Source organism: Sus scrofa, chromosome 7 (assembly GCF_054392235.1).
Source record: "Sus scrofa isolate SSC_HxYL_T2T_F1_AM1 chromosome 7, Sscrofa_HxYL_maternal_Yorkshire_Landrace_v2.0, whole genome shotgun sequence".
NCBI classification, from domain to species: Eukaryota; Metazoa; Chordata; class Mammalia; order Artiodactyla; family Suidae; genus Sus; species Sus scrofa.
This window is the reverse complement of record NC_139389.1, coordinates 35,930,882-35,944,689: the sequence shown is the minus strand read 5'-3', so window position 1 is coordinate 35,944,689 and position 13,808 is coordinate 35,930,882. Positions and strand designations below refer to the sequence as shown.

General features: G+C 42.2%; 2 protein-coding genes across 2 annotated transcripts in view; both read left to right on the top strand.

Moving 5' to 3' along the window:
- KHDRBS2 (KH RNA binding domain containing, signal transduction associated 2) overlaps positions 1-6,747 on the top strand; it is a 523,676-nt gene extending 516,929 nt beyond the window's left edge. Inside the window, exon 10 of the mRNA XM_084966947.1 lies at positions 6,653-6,747. The gene's annotated coding sequence lies outside the window, so the exon portion shown is untranslated. The remainder of the gene's footprint in view (positions 1-6,652) is intronic.
- LOC146401494 (uncharacterized) overlaps positions 6,653-13,808 on the top strand; it is a 38,804-nt gene continuing 31,648 nt past the window's right edge. Inside the window, exon 1 of the transcript XR_014809187.1 lies at positions 6,653-6,735. The gene's annotated coding sequence lies outside the window, so the exon portion shown is untranslated. The remainder of the gene's footprint in view (positions 6,736-13,808) is intronic.

The following is a 13,808-nucleotide window of genomic DNA, read 5'->3' as shown; positions in this document are numbered from 1 at the left end:
TACACCACAGCCACAGCAATGCAGGATCTGAGCCACATCCGCAACCTACACCACAGCTCACGGCAACGCTGGATCCTTAACCCACTGAGCAAGGCCAGGGATCGAACCCGCATTTTCATGGATCCTAGTCGGGTTTGTTAACTGCTGAGCCACGAAGGGAACTCCCACAAGTATACTGGTGCTTGAGAGAGACTGTCCTCCAACCTGTATTTTAAGAAACTTGTAGTTTGGCATAGTATCTACTGTGAGTGAGAAATAGACCCTTTTGGAAGCATTAACGACAAAGTTTTTCAGTAAGAATTGTGTTTGTATTTAGATTATTAGGAGATAGCTAGCATAGGATATTATAAATGGTTAATTACTAATAAGTAAAACTTGGTCATGGGTTGATTGGATTGCATGGAAGTAGAAGAGGACTTTTAATTAATTCTCAGGATTTAAGTCCCAGATGTTTTTGTATTTTAAGTAATATTCAAATGACTTACAAAATCCACATAGTTTTCCATGTCTCAATCTACCAGATAATCATATACTCAAGGAAACAGGAAACACTTTTACCTGAAAATGAGACTGGAAATGAGAGACTGACACTAAATGAAATAGGTTCAAGAGGTAGTGGCCTTATGACAATTTTCATCTAAAATATGTACAGTGAATGCCAAATGTTCTGCTGAGCTAAGTGCATTGCTAGCTGCCACATAAGGAAAAATGTCACAAGAGCAGCAGCTTGGTTTAAAGATGTTCAACAAATAAATATTTTGGGGAGTTCCCGTTGTGGCTCAGCAGGTTAAGAACCTGACATGGTGTCCATGAGGATGCCAGTTCAATCCCAGTCCTCGTTCAGTGGGTTAAGGATCTGGCATTGCTGCAAGCTATGGCATAGGTCACAGGTGCAGCTTGAGTTTGGCACTGCTGTGGCTGTGGCATAGGCCTCAGCTGCAGCTCAGATTCAACCCCCGGCTTTGGAACTTCCATATGCCACAGGTTTGGGTGTAAAAGGAAAAAAAAAAAAGAAATATTTTGGGAAGAAACAGTATTTACCTGTCTAACAGAAAAAACTGGAGCCCTCCTAGGAAAAGGCTTAACTTTTTAATCTTAACTAGTAGTAGTATATTGATTCAAATCGATGGGAAGCATTTATCAAATGTAATTAAATGAATAAATATCATTCCATCTTTCTCTAATCTTATATTTTTATGCATTTATGATAAATGAAAATTATAATGACTTATTTGTAAAATGCTTATATTATATATGACCCTATATGCACATACATATATATGCACATCTATCTACCTTTAAATGCACTGATAGTTTAAAAAACTTGATATTATTGATGTAATTACCACAACAGCTCTAATAACCAAAAAAGGCAAATTTTCTTTTCCTCATTTTAAAGATAAGGAAAGAAAACCCCAAACAGTTAAGAGGTTTGTCCAAAAATCACATGGCTTGGACTGAAACATTAACTTCTCCAAGATAATGAACTAAATTGTTTTTATAAGCGGTAGTGTCAGGTGGTGGAAGACGATCTGGTTGTATGCACACTGTTTATGTGAAGTAATTATTAAACATCTTTTCGTAGAATACATTCTAACTTAACCAAAAGTTTTGAGATTTATTTTCACCTATATGCAAATATTTACTCAGAATTTTAATAACATTTAGATCCCTTCTCCTAAAGATATGCCATAATATTGAATACTTTTAAAAAATGGCATATTGGTGTCCAATGCATATAAAATTACTCAAAATTGGAGTTCCCGTGTGGCACAGCAGAAACGAATCCGACTAGTATCCACAAGGTTGCAGGTTCGATCCCTGGCCTTGTTCAGTGGGTCAGGGATCCTGTGCTGCTTTGAGCTGTGCTGTAGTTGTTCGCAGATGCAGCTTGAATCCTATGTTGCTGTGACTGTGGCGTAGGCCAGCAGCTGTAGCTCTGATTCAACCCCTAGCCTGGGAACGTCCATATGCCTCAGGTGTGGTCCTAAAAAGACGAAATAAATAAATATAAATAAAATTATAAGAACTTCAAAAGAAAAAATGTGTTATTATTCTACTACAAGATAAGAATTAGTATAACTTTGGCCATCATTCTTCTACACTTACATTAGTCCATCCGTCTTCGTTTTTTAAAAAAAGAACTTTATGACTATTGGACAATAGAGATTTTTAAATGTCATGTGAGTTTCAAAATCTTATTTTGGCTTGGCTTGCAAATGCCAAAAAACTCATTGTGATTTTCTAATTAGAAACCAAGCACTTTGTTCTGAGGGAAAGATGCAAGAAGGTTTGAGTCTAAATTAAAGATATCAGCAGTTGATCTTGACTTAATTTACTGAAGAGTTTCACTTAACTGTGTGAAGAGTTGGGACCTTCCAGCGTCTGGAAGGATTCTGTTATTTGGTCCAATTTATCTCTGTCCACCTTTATTATTACAATGCATTGAAAGGACCCAGAAATATCTATTTGTCATGGACCCACTGTTGGAGAAGTACATGGCGAATCAATGCATATATTACTGTTTTGCAATTACTCTGCTGCATTACACTGTATCGAAAACATACTAGCTCCTTTTCCAATATAACAGCAACATATTTCAGAGTCCTAGGCTTACTCCGTTTCTGGTCAAACCTCATTCCTGAATTCGATATGAGTTCCTAAATCTTGCTCCTGTGGTTAGATAGCTAGCCTGAGTTAAGCAACTCAGGTTGTGGTGTGCTCAGAACCTCACAGACTTTTGATGACCCGAGATCAGGAAATGCATTATTTTATTAAGCATTAGTAACAAATTCAAATACGAGGGCCCATTATATAAATAAGATATGGCACCAAAGTTGCAAATAGTGAAACAAATAGATTTGTTTGTGATGGGATGGTCCTTTCTGCCTCTCTTCCTCAGGGTAGGGGAAGGAAGAGTTTAGAAATGCAGAACAAATGAGAGATGACTTTAATTATGTCTGCAGTGTTCATACCAAAAAAAAAAAAAAGTAAAATTTCAATATGCTATAATTTTTCTAAAACATGTGTTTATTTATAAAGATAGATTATTCAATAATGACATTTAGTAAATACAAATTGGGCATTATTTCCTTCTCTTCTGTGGCTGAATTTGCTTTCGCATGTTAAAATATATTATAAATGCCTTATTTTATTTATTTTCTAATTATACTTCATTATTACTGCAGTAGAAGTATCTTATCTCTCAGAGTAACCATGATTGTTAACATTAATATGTTGCTGCTGCATTCAATTTCATAGAAATATTATAGAAATTACACATACCTCAATTCTCAAATGATCTGTATTTATAACTAATATTTCATTCTTAAGATCATAGACAATACACAAATATAATTACTTTATCAGACTATTAGTTCCTAAATATAGCAGTGATTTTATTTATTTTTAATTGCCTTCACTGTACAAATAGACAAGAAAGCAGGATTTAAGAACAGAACTTTAGGACACCTGCCATCTGCAATTAGTCAATAACTATATATAAAATTTCAAAATCAAATTATTGGATACAAAATAAGTGACGAATGATCTTTAAGTTTTTTAAAAATAGTGAAATAATGTCTAGCTTATATTGTATAGAATATCAATTTCATAATATCTTTAATTCTAGGTAGAGTTTTTCCCTTAAATATATTTAGATCTTGCCAGAACTTAAGTAAATGAATAAGATTCTCAATTCACTTTAATTGAACTGGTTTAAATTTTCCATTTGTTTAAATTTTCGTATTGTATACTTACCCAGCCTCCGGTTTTATTGATTAAGCAGCTTTGAAACAGTATTTCCTTTTCTACTTTAATAGTAGTATTTATGAAATTTAGAAATAAATTTATAAATTCAGAACTAGTATTATCTGTGGAACTGATAATTCATCCAAAACAGGGCATTTGCCAGAATTACCCAAAAAGCTTTCAACTCTCTCCTCCTCTTTGCATTTGTGGAAAATGTAAGCATTACTTTTAAGTAAGGTAATTCTTCTCACATTTCAAAATATACCCTTATAATGGAGTTATGTCTTATATGAGCATAGTAACACCCAAGATTTATTCCCAGTGCTCTATTTTCCAAAATATTTTCCTCTACTCTAATTTTTGACATATGAAAATCAGCTGTAGAATAATTGGGGAGACATATTGTATGGATTTTTAATTGGTAGTAATAGTGAAGATTTATTTTTTGTATTCCTAATCAGCTTATGTACCTACCCACTGAACATACAAATTTTTATGTCACATGCTACTTCGCCATATGCTCAGGAACTTCAAAATTAAACTAGACATGAATTAGAACGTTAGTTATCACTTAATGTGGAATTTAAAATATGGCACAATGATCCTATCAGACCACTGCCATGGAGAGCAAACTCCTGGTTGCCAGGGGGGAGGCAGGACGGGGTGGGATGGTGAGGAGTTTGGGGTTAGTAGATGCAAACTTTTACATCTGCAATGGATAGGGAATGGGATCCTGCTATGTCCAATCTCTTGTGTTAGAACATGATTGAAGATAGTGTGGGAAAAAAAAAAAAAGGAGTTCCTGTCATGGCTCACGAACCCGACTAGGATCCATGAGGACATGGGTTCCAGAGCTACGGTGTAGTTCACAGAGGCAGCTCGGATCCTGCATTGCTGTGGCTGTGGTGTAGGCTGGCAGCTGTAGCTCCAATTGGACCCCTAGCCTGGGAACTTCCATGTGCCACAGGTGCGTCCCTAAAAAGACAAAAGACCAAAAAATAAAAAAAATAATAATGTACATATGCATATGACAGGGTCACTTTGCTGTATAACAGAAATTGAAGAAACTTGTAAATGAACTATAATTTTAAAAAGAGCATTAGTTAGTATCTAACAATATGTAGAATTAGAAACAGTAGATCCCTTAAGTTACAATGAATTTGGTTATAATTTCAAGTAATGACACATTTTAAAATGATAATGAAAGTAAATCAGTTGCTTTGCTAAAATGTTTCTTAATGTGTTTTATACCATAGAGTCACTTTATTTATTACAAATAATAATCAAATTCAAACAAATTCAACTACATACATTTCAGTGAATGTGTTTAAGAATCACAAACTAAAAAAGTCAAAGATCATCACCTTATAATCATAAGCAGTGAGCTTCAAACTTCAACCAACCAGGTTTCTCATGTCTCACTTGTGTTCTTAGTGGGAAGCAGTCAAGAACACTGGCATTTCTGGAACTTCCTATCTCATTTGTCCCTGTTTATGAACCTCATGTTGATACGTTAAATTGTAGGACAAGGAAGACGGTAGCCACTGTTCTGTTAAATGTACATATATCAGCATTTGCAAATAGCAGGCATGGTATGAGAGGACCCATAATTTCCAAAAGGAAATGTGCAATATCTCTCATTTCCTCAGTTCCTGTTGGGTTTTTTTCCCCCTTTCTTTGTTTTTCTTGTGTTTCATGGTATCCAGCTTATTCAGGACAATAAGGGATGTTGCTTAATAACTGTTCTGGTGTCAAAGACATCAGGACTCTTATATTAGAATGAAAAACAGTGAATGACGATAATGCTGCTATATTCAAATAACTACCTAAGCCGGAAAGAACTTTTTCTTGTAAATTCAAAAATGGAAATCCTTCAGTGAAAATGTATTTTCAGCAATTTCATAAAACTTCTACCAAAGGAAGGGTGTTGAATTCACACAATCAATGAGTGCTTTCTGCTAAGTCTCAGATGATTGATATGAAGTTACAAGTTAAGAAAGTAATTGAAATACAAAAGCTGAGCCTTTCTGATATAACAAACCAAGTCTCCTCTTCTGACTTGGGTGTGATGGCTCATTTCTATTTGAACCCATTTTGATCTTCAATTTGAAGGCAGCAAGGCTCAAATTACATAGATCATTTCCTTCCAAACATTTGCTTTTTCTGTCATTCTTACAGGAGAATAGACAGTTTTTTTAATATCAATGTATGTTCTATACTCCCTAGTTGATGGTTTGAGCTACTATAGGAATCCAGGAATTTTTAATAGTTGAGGTTCCCTTACACTTTGTTCTCAAATAGCTTCCTAGAGTTGATTCATCAAATAATTCAGAGTCAAAAAGTAGCACATAAAAATTAATGCAATAGCCCTTAAGCACTATGGTTGGTTGGTTTTGGCTAAGAGGACCCTGTGGCCAAAAACAGTTAGGTCTTAGGATGAGCAAGCCATCAAATGTGCTCCTACAGACTAAGCCCAGATGCCCAGTTCACAGAATAGCAGTCAGCTGTGCTCAGAACCCTGCCCGAGGCCCAGGAAGTCATATTTTGACGGTCATGACTTAGCTGCTTACAAATATTGTGGTGTGCCTCATGCTTTATGCTAATGGCAGTAACTAATGGTTGTCATTATCTTCATTCAGCCTCATAAAAAACTTCCTCAGGAGAGACCAATCATAGCTAGAATACTGCTTAAAGTTAAACTGTTTTTCTCAAATGATATAAAAAGCACTTAGTACAAGAGGTTGGGTGCATAATTTATTTTGTTTTGAGTATGTTTGACAACTGCTACTGTTGTTAAATTTACCGTGAACCTAATTGATATCCCATATGGGAATGCCTTATAGATGCTTATATATGTGATTGCTTAATGCTTTAAAGTTGTTCTGCTTATTTGGGACTCTAGGTGAAGATGTGTGATAGAAAAACCCAAATCTGGAATAAATCTGACACTGACTGCTTGGAGGTTCTGTGGTTTTGACAATGGAGGTGAGTCACCTTATCGCTTTGTGATTCCCTGTATGTGCCCTGCTTACGGTTCAGGAACAGAACACTTCACGGACCGAAAACGAAGTGCTTAAATGGATGAGGCATCTCTTTGCATTTGATAGAAGTTAAATGGGACATTAAGTTAGGGGCAAACAATCAAGACACTTTTAATTTTATTCTGCATTGTAGTGGGATGGCAGTAATGTGTTGACTTTCATATATCCTAATTGCCAGAGATTGAGGTTATGAATTTCTGTATTAAAGTAAAAACAGGAGTTACTGCCATGGCACAGCAGGTTAAAAATCCCACATTATTTCTGTGTTGGCATGGGATCGACCCCTGGCCCATGGCAGTGGGTTAAGAGTCTGGCCACGCTGCGGCTGTGGCGTAGGTCACAGCTGTGACTTGGATTTGATCCCAGGACTGGGAACTCCCATATGCTGTGGGTGCCGCTGTTTAAAAAAATTAGTTAAAAAAAAAAAAATTTTTTTTCTTTTTCTCTTGAGGGCCACACCTGCAGCATATGGAAGTTCCTGGGCTAGGGGGCAAATGAGAGCTGCAGCTGCTGGTCTGCCCCACGGCCACAGCAATGCCAGATCCGAGCCACATGTGTGAGCTACAGTGCACCTTGCAGCAGTGCTGGATTCTTAACACACTGAGGGAGACCAGGGAATGAACCTGCATCCTCGTGGCTACCAGTTGGGTTCTTAGCCCCCTGAGCCACAACAGGAACTTCAGAAAACATATTTTTGAAAGAATGTGATGAATATGCACACTATTTCTGATAATAAGGGGAGGAGGGGAGAAAAATTTCCTGAGGAGAGGAAATGTCATCCACCACACCTGATGGCTCCTTCATGCCCTTTTTGTATTAGAGGGAAAGTTTAGTTTTATTGGTAAGAGGGCTGATATATAGCAGGCCTCCAATGCATGTGTGTAGAATGAACTGGAATGGAGCAGAGTGGAACAGAACGTAATAGACCATGATTATTTTTCCTTCCCCAAAGTCTAATTTGTTCCAAAACAAAAGGAAAAATAAACATATAACGGGATGAGTCGTCCGTCATAGAGGTGCTTCAAAAAGGAAGTTTCTGTTTTCTTTTTACGCATACTTTTATTTTCTTTCTTTCTTTTCTTTTGTCTTTTTTGAGGGCCGTACCTGCAGCATATGGAGGTTCCCAGGCTAGGGGTCTCATCAGAGCCACACCTGCGACCTACACCACAGCTCATGGCAACACCAGATCCTTAACCCACTGAGCAAGGCCAGGGATCGAACCCATGTCCTCATGCATACTAGTTAGATTCTTAATCTGCTGAGCCACAACAGGAACTCCCACTATTTACACATACTCATATTTTAAAGAAGACTTCATTTAGAAAGTATAAATGACAGTCGTGTTTGTTTAATGAACAGGAAGCCATATAGGTGATTTCTGAAATTTTTACTTGAAATTACTTAATTTTTTTTAAATTAAAGTGTATCTCCCAGGACCTGACCTTCATGGAGACCCTAGGAAAGTCTAAGTTATAAAAAGGAAAGGCTAAGTTTTAACTGCTGTGGAAACACCCCACCTCCTTCCGTTTTGTGTCAGAGGAATTTGGAAGGAGGTTGTACCATACGGCTGTGCCCATCTTGAATCTGTTCCAGACGGAACATCTCTCCAAAGAGCCCCATGTAAATTGCCCTGCATAATATAGGAATTCGTTTTGAGCTAGAAAATACATTGTCGCTAAGGCGACCCTGCCTCCTGTCCCAGTGTAATTATTAATAACACCACCTTCCACTCTCAGAGGTGTCTCAGCATGGATGACAAACTATGGTAACATGAGCTATAAATAATAATGAAGTGTTTATAACAATAAAATAACCTCTATTGGAAGCTGGCTATTTGTCAGAGACTCCGAAATGCTTTGGTGTGTAATGACTTCTTTGAAATAACCCAATGAGAGAGGTAGTTTAGTGCCCTCCATTCTACAGCTGAGGACATGCGATGAAGCTATTAAACAGCACGGCTTCTTCTCAGAGTGGGCAAACCTGAAACCAGACAAAGGTCTGATTCTATCACAACATATGCAGGAGATGATACACTGTCTTCCTATTTGCTGCTTAATATGATTAACTTGGGTTTACTTAGTACAAAGTTTATTAATAGTTCTTTTTTAAAATTTTTTATTATAGTCAGCTCACACTGTTCTGTCAATTTCTACTTACAGCAAAGTGACCAAGTCATACATACATACATTCTTTTTCTCATATTAAAAGATTATCAAAAAAAAAAAAAAAGGAGTTCCCGCAGTGGCTCAGTGGAAACAAATCCAACTAGTAAACACTAGGTTGTGAGTTCAATCCCTGGCCTTGCTCAGTGGGTTAAGGATCCGGCGTTGCCTCGAGCTGTGGTGTAGGTTGGAGACTCGGATCGAATCTGGCGTTGCTGTGGCTGTGGTATAGGCCGGCAGCTACAGCTCCGATTGGACCCCTCGCCTGGGAACCTCCATATGTCGCGGGTGCAGCCCTCAAAAGAAAAAAAAAAAGATTATCAATAGTGCTAATTTATTTCTACTTCCTTTCTGTTATAAACATTTTTATAAGTACTGTTCATTTGAAGGGGCAGAAAAAGTACTGAACTGAAATTCAGCTGGGTTGCAGTTCAAGATACTCCTAAGTTTATGATAAAAATCATGGTTTGTTAAGTGACTCGTTTATGCCAGGCAACTTTGGGGCGTTCCCTGTGTTCTCTCACCAATCCTTAAAACAACTATGCAAGCAGAACATTTTCACCCCCACAAATGTGTATGAGCTGCTTTAGTCTAAAATTGGTCCAGAGATTTAAAACGAAGACTGAGGGACTGCAGGATTTCAGCACTGACATACTACAACTAGACTAGATGTCTCTGGCAGTAACCGATTGTCAAGACTCTCGTCCCTGCAGTTTTCAAGCTTCAGATTTGTATGGTCTTTGGGAAAACGGTCTGGAGGTGTTGACTGTGGACTGTGAAGATGTGGTGGTACTTTGGTGGGCAAACTAAGCTCATCCCTGTGCCCTTTCTCTAGAGGGTTCTCTCCAAAGACGCTTCTTCAATCTGAGCTTCTTCCTTCTGTCCTTGACCCCTGCTAGGGGAACCTGACCTAACCTAAAGCAAAATCACACCCATCCCCCTCTTTGAGGAAGTTGGGGGGTGTGATTTAAAGTCAATCTTGTGACATAAAGCCTTTTTTTTTGCCTATCTATGGCATATGGGAGTTCCCAGGCTAGGGGTCGAATCAGAGCAGCGGCTGCCGGCGTACACATCCACAGCAACACGGGATCCACACCACATCCATGCCCTTCACCACAGTTCACAGCAATACCGGACCCTGCACCCACTGAGTGAGACCAGGGATCGAACCCACATCCTCATGCATACTGGTTGGGTTCGTAACCCACTGAGCCACAATAGGAACTCCCTATAAAGAGTGTTTTGACTTAAAATAGCGGGGTGTGTAGGGACGCGTGTGTGCCCTGGGAGACAAATACCCCTTCTGTACGGCATTTCACTGTGTTTAGTAAGAGAGGAGGAAGGAAGGAAGCCTGACAGGTACCCAAGGTCAGTCTGTTCAGCCCCTGGGGCAGGGGAGGGAGGCAGGAGCAAGGGCTGAGAGTTGTTGTTAGAGAGGCTGACCGCTAGAGGGCGGCAGAGGGCCAGCAGAACACACCTGCAGCTCCCTGGCCAAAGAGGCTCAGAGATGGGGTTTCTTTCAAACGTGGTTGGTGGAACCACAACGAGGTCCCAAGAGAGGAGGCATGGGTTATGTGTGCCTCTTTCTAGCCCAAATTGCCTCACTCTACACAGGGTTCACAGGTGTGCCATCAGCATTTGACAGGGGCACTTCCAGCCTGATCCCGTAGCACAGTGGCCAGAGAGTTTGAGTCTCTCTGGGGTCTGGGTGTTCTCTGTTTCTGCCCTGGCCAGATTCTTTAGCAGGAACACCTGGCTTAAATCTTGGGCGTGAATATTTCTTGAACCAGGCTTGCATGGGCTTGGCATCTGGGAAGTAGGGCTGGTTGTTGTGAATGGAGTGTGTAAAAGCCGTGCTGTTTGGTGAGTGGGCTGTGCTCAACTGTGAGCCCTTTCTTTTGAGATTTTTCCACAAAGATCCTTCTTTTTCCATCTGAGCTTCTTCCTTCTTTCTTTGGCCCCTGCTGGGGGAACCTCACCTAGAGCCAGGTCATGTGAATTAAGAGGTGCTGACTGATTTCAAGTAGTGGGGCGGGATTGGAAAGGGTGGGCATCCTGGGAGGCTTGGAGAGAGAAGTACCCTCCCCACCATAGGCAACTGGATTTCACTTTGAGGAAGAGGGGGGTGGATCAGGCCGACCAGTGCCCAAGACCAGTGCAGACCCTGGAACTGGGGAGAGAGGCAAAAGGAAGGGCTGAGAGTTGCCTAGAGGAGAAGGCTGCTAGAGGGCTATGGAACACAAACACAGCCCACCTGTCACCCCCTGGCCGCACCTCCAGGCTCACAGGTGGGATTGGAGATGGAGTTGTCAGAACCCTCAGGTCAAGCCCATTGATGCAGAGCTAGTTACAGGGAGCCTCTGACTCTCTGGCCAAAAAGGCCTCCCCTCACACAGAGGGTATATAGTTCTGAATTATCCGAATTAAGCACCTGATTGGGTACTTCGAGCCTGGTCAGGTGGCCTAGTGGCCAGACAGTTTGACAGTCTTTCAGGTTCTGACTGCCCTGACTGCAGGACTATAGACCCATAAATTCCAAGCTTGAATCTTGGACATGCAGTTTTGTAGAATCAGGCTTGAGTGGGGTTTGGAATCTGGAGAGCTGGGCCGGTGGTGTGAATGGAATGTGTTAGCTGTGGTACTTTGGCAGTTGGGCTGTGAACTCCCAAAGTTCCTTCTCTTTTTTCCATCTGAGCTTTTTCTTCTTCTTTGTCTTCATCTTCTTTTTAGGGCCACATCTGTGGCATATGGAAATTCCCATGCTAGGGGTTGAATCAGAGCTGCACCTGCCTGCCTACGCCAGCCACAGCCACAGCCATGCCATATCTGAGCCGTATCTGTGACCTACACCACAGCTCATGGCAGTGCCAGATCCTTTAACTCATTGAGCGAGGCCAGGGATTGAACCTGCGTCCTCGTGCATACTAGTAGGGTTCATAACCCACTGAGCCAAAATGCGAAATCCCCGTCTGAGCCTCTTGCTCCTGACATTGACCCTGCTGAAAGCAGCTGACCTAAAACCAGGTCCTGTGAATTTAGGGGCGGGGGGGGGGGGTCTGATCAATTTAAAGCTGGGTACCTGACTTAAAGTGGGCTCCCCTGACTGGCTTACAGTAGTGGTGTTGGACAGGGAGGGGTGCGTGCCCTGGGAGACTTTGACAGAGAGCTCTCCCCCTCTGTAAGGCACCGGATCGTGCTTAGAGGGAGAGGAGGAACCGCGTCAGGCTGTCAGGCTCTCCAGTCCAGTGCCTCCCCCTGGTGTGGGCAGGGAGTCAGGAGGAAGGGCTCTGAGTTGTTGTTTGAGGGGGCTGCCTTGAGGGGATGTCGCTTCACCAGCAGAGCTGGTTTAGAATTGGGGATAGACATGGCATGAGCAGAATCCCAAGGATATGCCCAGAGAAAAGGAGGTGGTACCAGGTGGCCTCTGCCCATCTGGCCCAAATGGCCTCACCTCACAGAGGGGACATTGTTCTGCCTTCAGATATGTAGGTGACTTCCAGCCTGGTCAGGTGGCCCATGGGCCAGGCAGTTGGACAGACTCTCTGGGGTCTGAGTGCCCTTTGGTTGTCCAGAGGTAGGACTGTAACCCAGAAATACCAGCCTTGAATCTTGGAAGAGCTGTTTTCCAGAATCAGGCTTCAGTGGGGTTTGGCATCTGGAGAGCTGGGCTGGTGGTCGTGAACAGCGTGTGTCAATGTGGTGGGATTTCCGTGGGTGCGCCGTGCTCAGCCTTGTGCCCTTTCTCTCGAACTTTCTCCCCTCTTTCCTTTTTTCCTTCTATCTGAACCTCATCCTCCTCTACCCAGCTCCTGTTTGGAGGAAACTAACTAAAGCCTGATGAGGTGAATAAGGGCATGGGTTATTGATTTAAAGCTGGGTCCCCGGCTGAAGGGCGCTGATGGAGTTAAGGCCTGCGCAGGTGAATTTAAAATCAGGGCAAGGGAGTTCTCTGATGGCCTATTTGGGTTAAGGCTCCTTCGTTCTCATTGCTGTGGCTCTGGTTGCTGCTATGTGGTGCAGGTTCGATTCCTGGCCCAAGAACTTCCACATACTGCCTGTGTGGCAACTCCCCCCTCCACACACACACACACACACACACACACACACACACACACACACACAACAAAACCTGAGAGAACCTGAAATAAACATTGCATCTCTCATTAAAAAAAAAAAAAAAAAAAAAGGTAATAAAAAATAAAAAGCAGCGCAGCTGAGTGATGTCAGGCTGACTTTGAGGAAGCCATGCCCCCACCTGTAAGGCATTTCATTTGTGCTTCTGTTCGGGCACCATTGACTAAAACACTGAAACCGCCCACCTGGGCCAGGCAGGCTAACAGCCACTTGCAGGGAGGCCCTGAGAAGCAACGTGGTGCTGCCCTGACGACTAACTGGGAGGATCCCGGGAGGGGCCCGTGGGAGGAGATGATCAGCCTCCCAGGATCCTGGTGCTGCATCCATCTCAGCTGAGAGGTCTGTGCGCCGCCAAGAAGGGCCCCCAGGCCCATAAAACCAGAGGCTGCGAGCCGCGTGGCAGAGTGGTTCTCCCAGCTTCCCTCACCCTGCTGCCCTCCGCCCGGGCGCCCCTTCCCAATAAAACCTCTTGCTCTGTGGGCACGTGTGTCTCCCCAGATACTTCATTTCCGAGTGTTAGACACATGGGGCCCTGGAAGGGGTCCCCCTTCCTGCAACAGCCTGAGACGCCGGTGGGGCACCTTCCTCACTACAACTGACATCCTGACCACCCAGGGTCCTGGGAGACCCCCCCACCCACCTACGGGCCAGACCCAGCAGCCACTGCCAGGACCCTTTGTCCCTGGTTTCCTCCTGACACAGACGCCTGGCCAGGGGGTCC